General features: G+C 36.5%; 1 protein-coding gene across 4 annotated transcripts in view; it reads right to left on the reverse strand.

The window, feature by feature from the left end:
• Positions 1–13139, reverse strand: part of LOC106079466 (nitric oxide synthase-like) — a 229719-nt gene that overhangs the window by 183535 nt on the left and 33045 nt on the right. For 2 of the 4 annotated variants that reach the window (XM_056005595.1, XM_056005596.1), the window contains exon 1: positions 7038–7426. The exons of the other annotated variants lie outside the window; for them this stretch is intronic. The gene's annotated coding sequence lies outside the window, so the exon portion shown is untranslated. Of the gene's footprint in view, positions 1–7037; positions 7427–13139 lie in introns of those variants that run through there. 4 annotated transcript variants of the gene reach the window in all.

The raw sequence follows: 13139 nt of genomic DNA on the forward strand, positions 1-13139 counted from the left end.
GATTTTCGGAAGGAAAGGAAGTCGCTGAGGCTCTTACAGGCTTGCGTTTCATATTGTGTGTGTTTGTATGTCAAGACGTCATGGAATGATTAACTGTTTGTACATAGACTGACATAGAGTGTTGTATGTTTAGTCGTCATGGAGTGATTAACTGTTTGTACATATGCCAAAACTTCATGAAATGATTAACTGTTTGTACATACTGTGTTTGTATGTTCAGACGTCATGGGATGATTAACTGTTCCTACATAGTATATGTTTGCCAAGACGTCATGGAATGATTAACTGTTTGTATATACTGTGTTTGTATGTTCAGACGTCATGGGATGATTAACTGTTCCTACATAGTATATGTTTGCCAAGACGTCATGGAATGATTAACTGTTTGTATATACTGTGTTTGTATGTTCAGACGTCATGGGATGATTAACTGTTCCTACATAGTATATGTTTGCCAAGACGTCATGGAATGATTAACTGTTTGTATATACTGTGTTTGTATGTTCAGACGTCATGGGATGATTAACTGTTCCTACATAGTATATGTTTGCAAAGACGTCACGGAATGATTAACTATTCCTACATAGTATATGTTTGCCAAGACGTCATGTAATGATTGACTGTTCGTACATAAAGTTTGTATGCCAAGACGTCATGGAATGATTAACTGTTTGTACGTAGTGTCCCATATGCTAGGACAAATTTGTACAAATACTCCTTCTTCCCTAGTGCTATTAGAGCATGGAATGGGTTGCCTGAGCTAGCCAGGAAAACCAGTGACTTGGCAGAATTTAAGTCATTGGTTAATATGCATGACTAAATGCATGACGCGTAGGACGTAATCATCTTCTTTTTTGAAGTAACGTCTGTATTATATAAGATAAGATAAGATAGTGTTTGTATGCCAAGTCGTCATGTAACGATTAACTGTTCGTGCAAAGAGTTTGTATGCCAAGACGTCATGGAATGATTAACTGTTTGTACGTAGTGTTTGTATGCCAAGACGTCATTCAATATTTTTACTGATTTGAAATTCAAACGTTAAAATGTTCGGTCCTATTACACACATGAAATCAGTATTTCTAACAGGTGGAGAGCAAACTGAATTATAAATGGCTCCATATAAAATTATAAACACCAATAATTGTTGTAGTCGAGGAGGAAATAAAAAAAATTCGGACTATTTTTTGGAATATTCATGACCAACTCACCAAGGTCAAGGACGCTAACCCCAAACTTCAGTGCTGCCAACTAGGAACAAACACAAAAGATCTACAAAACGAAAGAGTTTAGAAAATGTGTTTGTGCCGTGCTTAATACGGTGCACACAAATTAAAATATACCTCTAAAAAAAAACATAACATATCAACACTCTCTTTCTCCTAGACACCGGAGACACCAAAGCACTTAGTTATTATGCCTAACAGTTTTCCCGCTAAATTTGAAACCGCCAATAGGCCCGGAACAATACAAGACATGAATATTACAAAAAGAATCCAATGGGTTTCACATTAAAAACTCGAATGAGGTTTAAATATTTTTTTTTTAAAGTTAATTATTAGAGTAACGAAATAATATATATCAGAAGACTTTTTCCAGATATGCAGAATATAAACTTACAAAATATTTATACTATAATAAATGAAAATATTTTTTTTTCATTTTTCGGTTACATCTTCAGATTTATAAAAGGAATGAAGAAATGCAACAAATCATTAAGGGTCTATGGACAGACATACAACAATCAGACAGCACAGATGGGAAAATAAAGGCTACGAGGATATTAAAAGATGGATGGATGGTAGAAGGATGGAACAATGGAAGGTTATAAGGATAAAAGTGTGAAACAATGGAAGGATATAAGGATAAAGGGATGAAACAATGGAAGGATATAAGGATAAAGGGATGAAACAATGGAAGGATATAAGGATAAAAGGATCAAACAATGGAAGGATATAAGGATAAAAGGATGAAATAAATGGAAGGATATAAGGATAAAAGGATGAAACAATGGAAGGATATAAGGATAAAGGGATGAAACAATGGAAGGATATAAGGATAAAAGGATGAAACAATGGAAGGATATAAGGATAAAGGGATGAAACAATGGAAGGATATAAGGATAAAAGGATGAAACAATGGAAGGATATAAGGATAAAGGGATGAAACAATGGAAGGATATAAGGATAAAAGGATGAAACAATGGAAGGATATAAGGATAAAAGGATGAAACAATGGAAGGATAAAAGGATGAAACAACGGAAGGATATAAGGATAAAAGGATGAAACAATGGAAGGATATAAGGATAAAAGGATGAAACAATGGAAGGATAAAAGGATGAAACAACGGAAGGATATAAGGATAAAAGGATGAAACAATGCAAGGATATAAGGATAAAAGGATGAAACAATGCAAGGATATAAGGATAAAAGGATGAAACAATGCAAGGATATAAGGATAAAAGGATGAAACAATGGACCTGCAACAATAATATATAGACAAAGAAAACAACTTGTGGTCGAGAATAACGCTAGCAGTAAATTCCCTTACCAGTACACTGTAATCGAAAAAAAAAATCAATTGAGTAAATTTGAAGTGAAGTGAGTGAATCGTGTACAGAATGATTCGATTCTTTGACTAGCTCAACATGATTACTGAGTGAATCGACATACGTTTCAAGTACTTACTAGAGGTCTACAAGTCCATCATTAGTAATCAACTCAGGGAGTCATCCTGTACAATGAATCGCAAAGCCCTGCTGCCTTAAAGAGTAGATACCAACAAAAAAAAGTGCATAGGCGCGCGTGCGGGATTGCGTAATGATTTTTTTTAAATATAAAAATTCAAACAGATGTCTACCATTAATGAATATGAAAGTAAAATCAGAAAAATAGGTTGGGGGGAGGGATTATAGCATAGCAGAGATATCAGGGCTCGAAACGGCATTCTATTTGATCAGGCAGCCATTTATAAGTCTGTAGGTCATGGCTAAAACAGCGAAAATTATTTGATATCACTAGAATATACCAAGCCAATCTGCCAAGCGGAGTGGCTGAGTTGTAAAGCACTTCACTTCCAAACCAAGGGGTCTTGGGTCTGAATCTCGGTGGAAAAAAAAGGCATGGACATAGACAGCTCGGCTACCTTCCAAGGGGAGAGTACAACGTACAGGAGCGACAATATACAACACAAGAATTACAGAAATGGAAATTAAGCTGGAGCCTATCTGTCCTCTCTGACAAAAGAAAATAATTATTAAGAGCAACAAACAAGCTAAGACAATTAAAAACTGCTTATTTTATTCACGGTAAACCAGTTACACAGACTTAACTCTTTCTCTCCTAACTGACGATACCAGCGTTGATTCCACCAGAATGTGGTAAATAATTACGGAGAGAAAGAGTTAAAGCTCACACAGTATCTAGGTGTTGTAATTGATGAAAATGTATCATGGAATCCTAATACTGATGAAATGGTTACAATACAATACAATACAATACCAAGCATCAGAACATAAAGCTAAAATGCTATTTAAACCCTTAAAGTGCTGAGCTGTTTTACAATGAGCTTATACAAAATGGAATTACAAATCTGATGTTTAGAGGCTAAACTACCACACGCTTTTTAAGGGTTAACCTTGGTTAGACCAATATTGAAATATGCGTCTTTTGAGAACCGACATCTCGAGAAAACTTAAAGAAATTAGAACAGACTGAATATACAGCCTTGAGCAGAGGCGTAGCTAGGAATTTCCCATCATTTGGGGGCCAGGGGGCTTGATCTCTCTGTGGGCCCCTGCAATTTGCGTAATATTTAACCTTTAATGTAAAAAAAAAATACTCATTTGGGAACACCTCTCAAGTTGGGGCCCGGGGGATTTTCAATTTCTCACCCCAACGTAGCTACGCCACTGGCCTTGAGATTTATAACAAACGAATATTCACATTTGATTGGAATAAAATCGTTAGTAAAATCACTAAATTTAGAGACGCTTAAGGACAGAACACTAAAAAAGTAAAGTAGCAATTATATATAAAGCGCATAATTTACAACTACAGAAACAAAAACCAAATTTAAAAACAAACTCAGACACCAAGATAAAAACGCATTTCCTATTCCATATGTTAGGAAAAAAACGTAAAAGTTCGTTCTTTTGGTCGATATTAGAGCATTAAAAAGTTTGCCTGAATCAGCCAGAAAAAAACAATGACTTAGCTGATTTGAAGCGAGAACATTTGTTAAAGAGGGCCTGAACGCTGACCTGCAACGTCACAGTCTGTGGGCAGCTTAGACCAATAACAGGTTGTGACGTTGCAGGTCGGTACGGAGGCACTCTATAACGAATGGCTTCGTTCGAAGCCTCTCATTGACATCTACGACTAGATTAAAATATGGATGCGCGTAGGACGAAGTCATTATCTTATTATCTTATACAATTATGAACCATCATGAAACCTTAAGACAGGAGATGTATACCCTAAGACAGGACATGGGTACCTTAAGACAGAACATGGGTACCTTAAGACAGGACATGGGTACCTTAAAACAGGACATGGGTACCATAAGACAGGACATGGGTACCATAAGACAGGACATGGGTACCCTAAGACAGGACATGGGTACCTTAAGACAGGACATGGGTACCCTAAGACAGGATATGGGTACCCTAAGACAGGACATGGGTACCCTAAGACAGGACATGGATACCTTAAGACAGGACATCGGTACCTTAAGACAGGACATGGGTACCTTAAGACAGGACATGGGTACCTTAAGAAAGGACATGGGTACCTTAAAACAGGACATGGGTACCATAAGACAGGACATGGGTACCATAAGACAGGACATGGGTACCGTAAGACAGGACATGGGTACCATAAGACAGGACATGGGTACCTTAAGACAGGACATCGGTACCTTAAGACAGGACATGGGTACCCTAAGACAGGACATGGGTACCTTAAGACAGGACATGGGTACCCTAAGACAGGACATGGATACCTTAAGACAGGACATCGGTACCTTAAGACAGGACATGGGTACTTTAAGACAGGACATGGGTACCGGGTAAGGAGCTTCAGGTCAACGCAAGTCCGCTGTATGAAAATCCTTCTCAGTGCTCAAATGAATCAAGGGGACGCAATGCTAATGGACTTTTTGGAAGATTATGGTGACGGAGAAAAAGAAATGTCCCAGTTACGTCCCCTGCGCAATCCTAGCGCATCTCTTCAAAGGAAGCCTTGCACAAGACAAATCAACTTTTAAATCAACTTGGAATTTCACAAAGTTAAGTTTGAAAATTTTAATAGACAATACACACACGAAGTAGATCAAATGGAAGCCAAAGGTAATTAGGCCTGGCGTAGCCGGTGGTCAAAGACTACGCTGAAAAAAAAAAACATCCTTGTAAAGAGCGTAACCATCACAGTGTTCGTAATCTATTCCAAGAAAGGATAAGTGGACATTTGAAACAGTGGACAGATCTATAGCGAGGAAGTACAAATACATTTGTTAAAAGATTATTTAAAATATCTTTACTCCAAATATCGCGTGGGTAAACCAATTTTAGAACGTATTTTATTCAGTTATATAATTTTTAACAATCAATTTTCCGAAATCGCAAAGCAGAAAGTAACATTCTACATAAAACACTCATATGTATAAGATTTAATACTTGTGAATTATGGGATCTTACAAATAAAAACATATATATATATATATAAAATCCCACAAAAGAGGCACATAAAGCCCAAAAAAAGAGGCCTAAGGATTCCTATGATGATAAAGCTTAAATTGAATAAGGCAAATTCTGAGAATAAAAATAAAGACATTGATCTTCAAAACTTCGGTGATCAGGCATTTCGTGTGAGATGTAAGCCCGTGTGGATTGTATGGCTTAAAATGTATGCGGACTTTCATGGGGCTAGGGCAGGAAAAAAAGGACAAGCAAATGAAAGCAAGAACTATGAACAATTTCTGAACAAAGTTTTTACTTTTGTTGTTATGGTACATAAAAATTCATTTGTTGTTGTTTTTTTTTTTTTGCAATGTATCTTTTAGAACAAAAAGTGAAAAAAAAAAAAGTCACTTGGATCTTAGACTTGAGTACTGACAACACAACATCTATAAAAACGTCTGTGTGTATGTGTGTGTGTCCCAGAACTGTTGGTCTTTACTAGTACATGGGGACATTGACTTTCAAAACTCCGAAGATCATGCATTTCGTGTGAGATGCAAGCCCATGTGAGATGTATGCGGACTTCCACGTGTTTAGAGCGGGAAAAAAAGGACAAGCAAATGAACGCAAGAACAATTTCTGAACAATTTCTGAACAAAGTTTTTACATTTTTTTTGTTGTGATACCATAAAATTCGTTTTTTCTCCAAAAAAAAAAAAAAAGTCACCCTTAATTAGTAGAATTAATGTATTCAAATCTTGATTTCTATTTCTATTAACGACTGGGGATTTTATATGTTAACATTACGATACGCATGAGACTCTCCAACCACATCGGGTACCTAGCTTACGTTGGGGTTAAGCTGACCACATGAAACCCTCAGCCATTGAAACAGATTACCCTTATATCATCAGCCTTCCATAGATCACCCTACGCCTCTGAAACAGATTACCCTTATATCATTAGCCTTCCATAGATCACCCTCGCCTCTGAAACAGATTATCCTTATATCATCTGCCATCCATAGATCACCCTCCGCCCCTGAAACAGATTACCCTTATATCATCAGCCATCCATAGATCACCCTCCGCCCCTGAAACAGATTACCCTTATATCATCTGCCATCCATACATCGAAAGGTCTGAAGGGGGAAATCTCTAGGTGCTAGATACCGACTCAAAAGTGTTTGTTCTTTCTGATGTTTGAATCCACACACTACACTCCATATTTACCAGGACTCCAATATTTTTCTATCTATCTAATATAATAGAAACATAGAAATAGATAATATATAACATTTTTAAAAAACCCCTTAAATTTCGCTTTTTAAAAATCAATATGTCATTTTGAAAAACTTACCTGTCATTATGAAATTTTGCGTCATCAAAAATTGTTTTTTTTCTAATGCACAGAGAACAAAACAAAATACGCAATTTGGCTGTAATATGGTTAAAATCAGAAATATCGTAAGAACCGAGATGGTGCCGTGAGTAAGATTGTTACAAAATCCTGGACTCTTGTCTATTTATAAATAGCACGTGTGTGTGTGTCAATGTGCCTCATTGTGACACTGTAGATCTGTTGCAACGTTGTTGTTGTGTTTTTTTTTTCTCCCTAACGCGGAGGTAACCCAGAGGCTGTGGTTAGCTACCTGGGATAGATGGCTCATAGGCTTCTCTATTAGAGATCACTCCGCACACAAGTGCTGAAATAACAAGGCAAATATTGAGCGCTACCTTCGCCACCATAACCCCCCCCATCCTGTGGTTCCTCCCCTCCCGTCTTTCTCTCCCCCTCTCTTTCTCCTCGATACGGTTTGAACTCAGGCAAGCTAAGCAGTGCGGGGGTCTGAACTCCGATCGCTGCCACCAACTGCCCCCCCCCCCTTGCTCGTTTGAGATCGCGGGAGAATTAGAGTGACGAGGACGGGAGGGAGAGGGGGAGTGTGGGTAGATAACCGGGTGGTTGGGGGGGGCAGGGTGGATAAGTGGCGGGGGGGCTGTCGTGCCAGGGAATTGGGAAAGTCTCTGACGGGGAGTTCGCAATGGATGAAAACTGAGAGAGTGAGTGAATACAAAGTCATACAAAAGTTAGAGAGGGAGAGAGAGAGAGAGAGCGAGAGAGAGAGAGAGAGAGAAAGAGGGAAATAGAAAGAGAGAAAGAGAAAAAGAGACACAGAAATAGAAAGACAGAAATAGAAAGAGAGAGAAATAGAAAGACAGAAATTGAAAGAGAGAGAAATGAAAGAGAGAGAAATAGAAAGACAGAAATAGAAAGAGAGAGAAATAGAAAGACAGAAATAGAAAGAGAGAGAAATAGAAAGAGAGAGAAATAGAAAGACAGAAATAGAAAGAGAGAGAAATAGAAAGACAGAAATAGAAAGAGAGAGAAATAGAAAGAGAGAGAAATAGAAAGAGAGAGAAATAGAAAGACAGAAATAGAAAGACAGAAATAGAAAGACAGAAATAGAAAGACAAAAATACAAAGAGAAATAGAGAGAGAAAGAGAGACACGGAAATAGAAAGAGAGAAAGACAGAGAAGAGAAATAGAGAGAGAAAGAGAGACACGGAAATAGAAAGAGAGAAAGAAGAGAAGAGAAAGAGAGAGAGAGAGGTGGAAATAGAAAGAGGGAGAGAGAGAGAAAAGAGAGACAAAGAGATATATAGAGAGAAATGGAATTTTTTTTTATTTATCGTGCTAAGAGTAACATAGTATAAAGTATATAGTAATACATAGAACATAATCGTTCTTATAAGAAATTATCTCTCTCTCTCTCTCTCTCTCACACACACACACACACAACTTACACAAGAGCATTGATTCACACTACAAACACAATTAACACACAGGTTAAACACAGATCACAAGAACGAATAACTACCAATACACAAAACGATGCTTGACCTTTAAATGCTGACTGCAAGATTTTTTTTCATTGCATGGACCATAGGTTTCGAACTAGGTTCTCATTGCGCTCAGACGTACCCCACGCTTCGCTACAGTCAAGAAGAGCATTAAGACCTATATGTTCAGCATGAAATTGAGTTTTAAAAAAATTGTTAAAAATATTTCTAATCGCACAGATTTATTATAGTTGGTCTAGATCTATTACAAATTTAATAAAATTTAATTACATGACAGATACAAACTAATAGTTACAACTACACTTAATATAAGCCTTTTTTTTTAAGTTTTTTTTTATATTTATTTAATAATTTCGTCAATATATAGATCTTGCTGTGAACTCCTGACCTATGGCTCTGACCTGGACACCTAAACGTATGTTTGTCAACAATTTAAAGAAACACCAGGGGTGTATTAAGAACAGAATATATATTTAACTCTTTGTCTCCTAACTGACGATACCAACGTTGATTCCACCAGAATGTGGTAAATAATTACGGAGAGAAAGAGTTAATAAAGCAATTGGAATAACTATAACTGTAGATAACGCCAACGAAAGTTGAACTATTAACCAGGGGCGGACTGGTTGTAAAAATCTGCCCGGGCATTTCTATACAATCCGGCCCACAAATTGTTAGCCAATATGATTGCTTTAGATAATTGTTAAACTTTAAATTGTAAAAGATCTCTTAAAATAATTTACTGGCATTCATGCGACCCTTTCGGTGGCCCTACCTGCCCAATTGGGTACCGGCCCACCGGGCATTTGCCTGAATGCCCATATAGCCAGACCGCCCCTGCTATTAACTATACAACAAACTAGGAAAAACTGCCTTATACTGTACTTCTACTATTAGTCTCAAATCTCAGGCCTCTGACAACAGTAACTATCTTTCAAGGACCATCACTCCACTTTAACTGATCGACCAATGAAATGATAATAAATAAACCTAGAGTTCTTATGTCTTACAAATTCTATCAAGTGCTGTTTACAATACTAAGTGTATACAAATACAATCATCACAGATCTAGTGACGACTTTTCATTTATTATAGCACCTCGATATTTTGAGTTTTAATGTGCAACTGGTTTACTGTGAATATGATACATAGTATTTGTTTTACCTTTTTTGTCAATTATAATATTTCTACATTATATATGACCGGACGGAAAGACATGCTCCATTATCAGAGTCCTATTTCAGTAATTCTTCTAATTTTCTTTTTTTTAAATGTCAGTATCTTCAGTATCTTGTGTTGTTTCGATTGTTCTATATATTATTGCAATAATCTGTCTTTTGTTCTTGAACTAAGGGAGATTATTTCTGTAAACCACAAAGAGTAGCGGGCCCAAGACTGTTTCTTTGAGGTACACCTGACTTTACTGTTATCGGTGTTGATTTTGACTTTTATTATTACAGTTTGTTCTCAGCCTATCATGAAATTCTAAGTCCACCAAGAAACTATTGGATCAGTATTATCTAAGCCTTTTTGAAAAATTATCAATGAGACCTGTTAGCTGTGTTTCACATGACCTATATTTCCTAAAGCCATGTTGGTATGGAGAAATTCTCCATCTAGCTGGTTTATGATGGTGCTGTAGTTAATGCAGTTATAATTGGCATGAACCTAAAATCAGTTAAAATAAACTGATAAACTAAATGTAAACTTTGATTTAGAACTTTTAAAACATGGTATTTAAGTTGTTCACCGATTTATTTGAATCGAACCGCCTTTATTGATTGCAGATCTAGGTACATACTAAATGATCATTCCTTTTTTTTTTTAAACAGCTTCTTACTACGTCATCTTCTCTCAAAATCGATCGACGCCTTGATTTTATTGGCTAGATTTGCTGCTCTCCGCGCATGACATCTTGACATCATGACATCCCGCTAAACGCCCCAAGATTCGGCTATTTATTGGGTCTGCGCTATTGATGATATGTGTACTAATCGAGTATTCAATGAAATGTTTCTATAATGCTGTTAATTCCAAACTGAAGGAGATTTTTACGTTTAAACAAAACTCAATATTGACAACAAGCTATGTTTGAATGAGATTATTTTATATAGGTCAGTCAAGTTGGGAGGCGAGGTGGCTGAGGGATAAAGCCCTTGGCTTCCGAACCTCATAAAAGAAAAACTGGGATTTTTTATTTCGGGATCTCTAGGGCGCCTCTGAGTCCACCTAGCTCTATTGGGTACCTGGCATTAGTTGGGAAGAGAGAGTAAGGGTGGTTGGTCATTGTGCTGGCCACATAACAAACTCATTAACCATGGGCCACAGAATCTTCAAATACAAAGACAAAAATGTAATAAAATACTCAGAAAGACACAAAGATCAAGGCACATTCCTCGTCCCATATGCTAGGACAAATTTGTACAAATACTCCTTCTTCCCTAGTGCTATTAGAGCATGGAATGGGTTGCCTGAGCTAGCCAGGAAAACCAGTAACTTGGCAGAATTTAGGTCATTGGTTAATATGCATGAATGAATGCATGACGCGTAGGACGTAATCATCTTCTTTTTTGAAGTAACGTCTGTATTATATAAGATAAGATAAGATACGAAACATGCCCTTTTAAATCATCTGCGCTATAGATTGCAAGGTCTGAAAGGGGAGATCTCACAATATGACTTTCTAACATTGTTTTGTTTTTTTTTTTTTTTTTGTTTTTTTTTGTTTTTTTCTAAATCTCTCCCAAATCTTCTTCAATTTACTTGCCCTACGTTTTTCGTCTGGTTTCTTACATCGTCACCACATTTCTCCGTATCGCGTTAAACAAGAGCAGATTACTGTGATTAACTGTCAGTGTGAAAGTCCTCGGTCATATTAAATACGCATTCACTTCTCCTCGGATAAAAGCGACATCCCATTGAACACAAAAAAGAAATAAAAATATATTCTCTTTAAAGACCACCTCCTCTATACATCTTATAGAGCAGCGGTTCTCAACCTTATAAACTCTTTACAATCCCCAACTCTGCCGCGACCCCCCTTCCCCCCCCCCCCCACACACACACAGAGCAATAGAAGAATACAAAATACAATCCATATTTTCGATGGTCTTAGGCGACCCCTGACAAATCGTCAATCGACCCCTCAAGGGGTCGCGACCCACAGGTTGAGAACCCCTGTTATAGAGCGATTATTGTACACTTTAGAAATAATGAATATTAGATTTTTAAGAAATGGAAATTTTGTTCCCCCCTCCCCCCCCCCCCTTTAGCCCACACCCGATAAAGAGTCCTGGTTAAGAAAATGTATAGATATAGATCTACTACACTTTATAATATCCCACTGATAGGCCTTTAGATCTAGACTTAGAAGACGATACGCTAATTGTTCCTGAAAATTAATTTATGACACTAGGGCCTACTTTCGGAAATACCCGAATACTTATAGTTTGCTCAAGATAGACATTTTCTAGTTCTCTAGCCAAATTTAAATTTATTTCCTTTTAATAATTTGAAAAATTATAACAATCAAACTAAAGTTTTCCAATTTCGGCCAACGAGTTAGTAATTCTTTTCCCAACGATATTCATTCCACTGTCAAATTTCTAGGAAAATCATTAAAACCGTTTTCGAGAACCAGGTCCACCCTGCCATTGGGAATATGTGACCTGAATAGAGGTATTGTAATAATGCTCAGAGCAATCCTGGAAAAAAACATTTCGGAACAGTTTATTTATGGATCCAAGAGGAAACCCAAATTATAATTTAGATTCAGAAAATGTTATTTAATAATGCAGCTAATACTAATGGTTATATCTTAGACCCATAGACTATATATTACATGGACTGCCAACACTAAGGAAACTAAGCATAAGTTCCATTCACCGAGGCGTCCTTGGTTGCGTGGTAAATTGACTTCCGGTAGAATTTGTTACTATATAAAGAAACTATTCCCGAAGATTTTTACCATCACTTTTACAGCAAATCATAAATGGAAACTTAATTGTCATATATATATAGATACGATGTTACAGAGGTAAGTGTGCACAAATCAATTTGTGACTTAGATCTATGACTATAAAGCTTTGTAACTGATTTTCTTAGCCAATATAGATAATTAGCCAAGCCTGTATTTCGTGTATTCTTGTTTACGACATTAATTGTCTGCTAATTGGTGCTACCAGTTTGGATTATTTGTTTTTCTTTTTTTTTCATCACATTTGATAATTATTATTATTTTTACAATGTATATTTTAAATGTGATAAGCGATTTACTGAAAGAGTCAATACATTTCTGAGAGTGTCATTTATTAATTTTCTATATAATGGGTGATATAGGCCTAAGTTAAGTCTGTGAATGAGTCAGTCTAAATAAAATAACAATATAGTGAGTCAATAAGCCTACAATCTTACATCTTTACCAACTTTTGTTCAGATCTACAAATATTTTTTTTATTCAATTTGATTTTAATTTCAAGGTAATGTGCATTTTTATCTATAGTAATGGAAAATCAACCATAAAAAAAAAAAAAATCAACGATGTATGTATGACTAACTGAAAAATCTGCATAAAAATTTCGGCCTTCAAGTTTTTAG

This window comes from Biomphalaria glabrata, chromosome 12 (genome assembly GCF_947242115.1).
Source record: "Biomphalaria glabrata chromosome 12, xgBioGlab47.1, whole genome shotgun sequence".
Classification (NCBI taxonomy): Eukaryota; Metazoa; Mollusca; class Gastropoda; family Planorbidae; genus Biomphalaria; species Biomphalaria glabrata.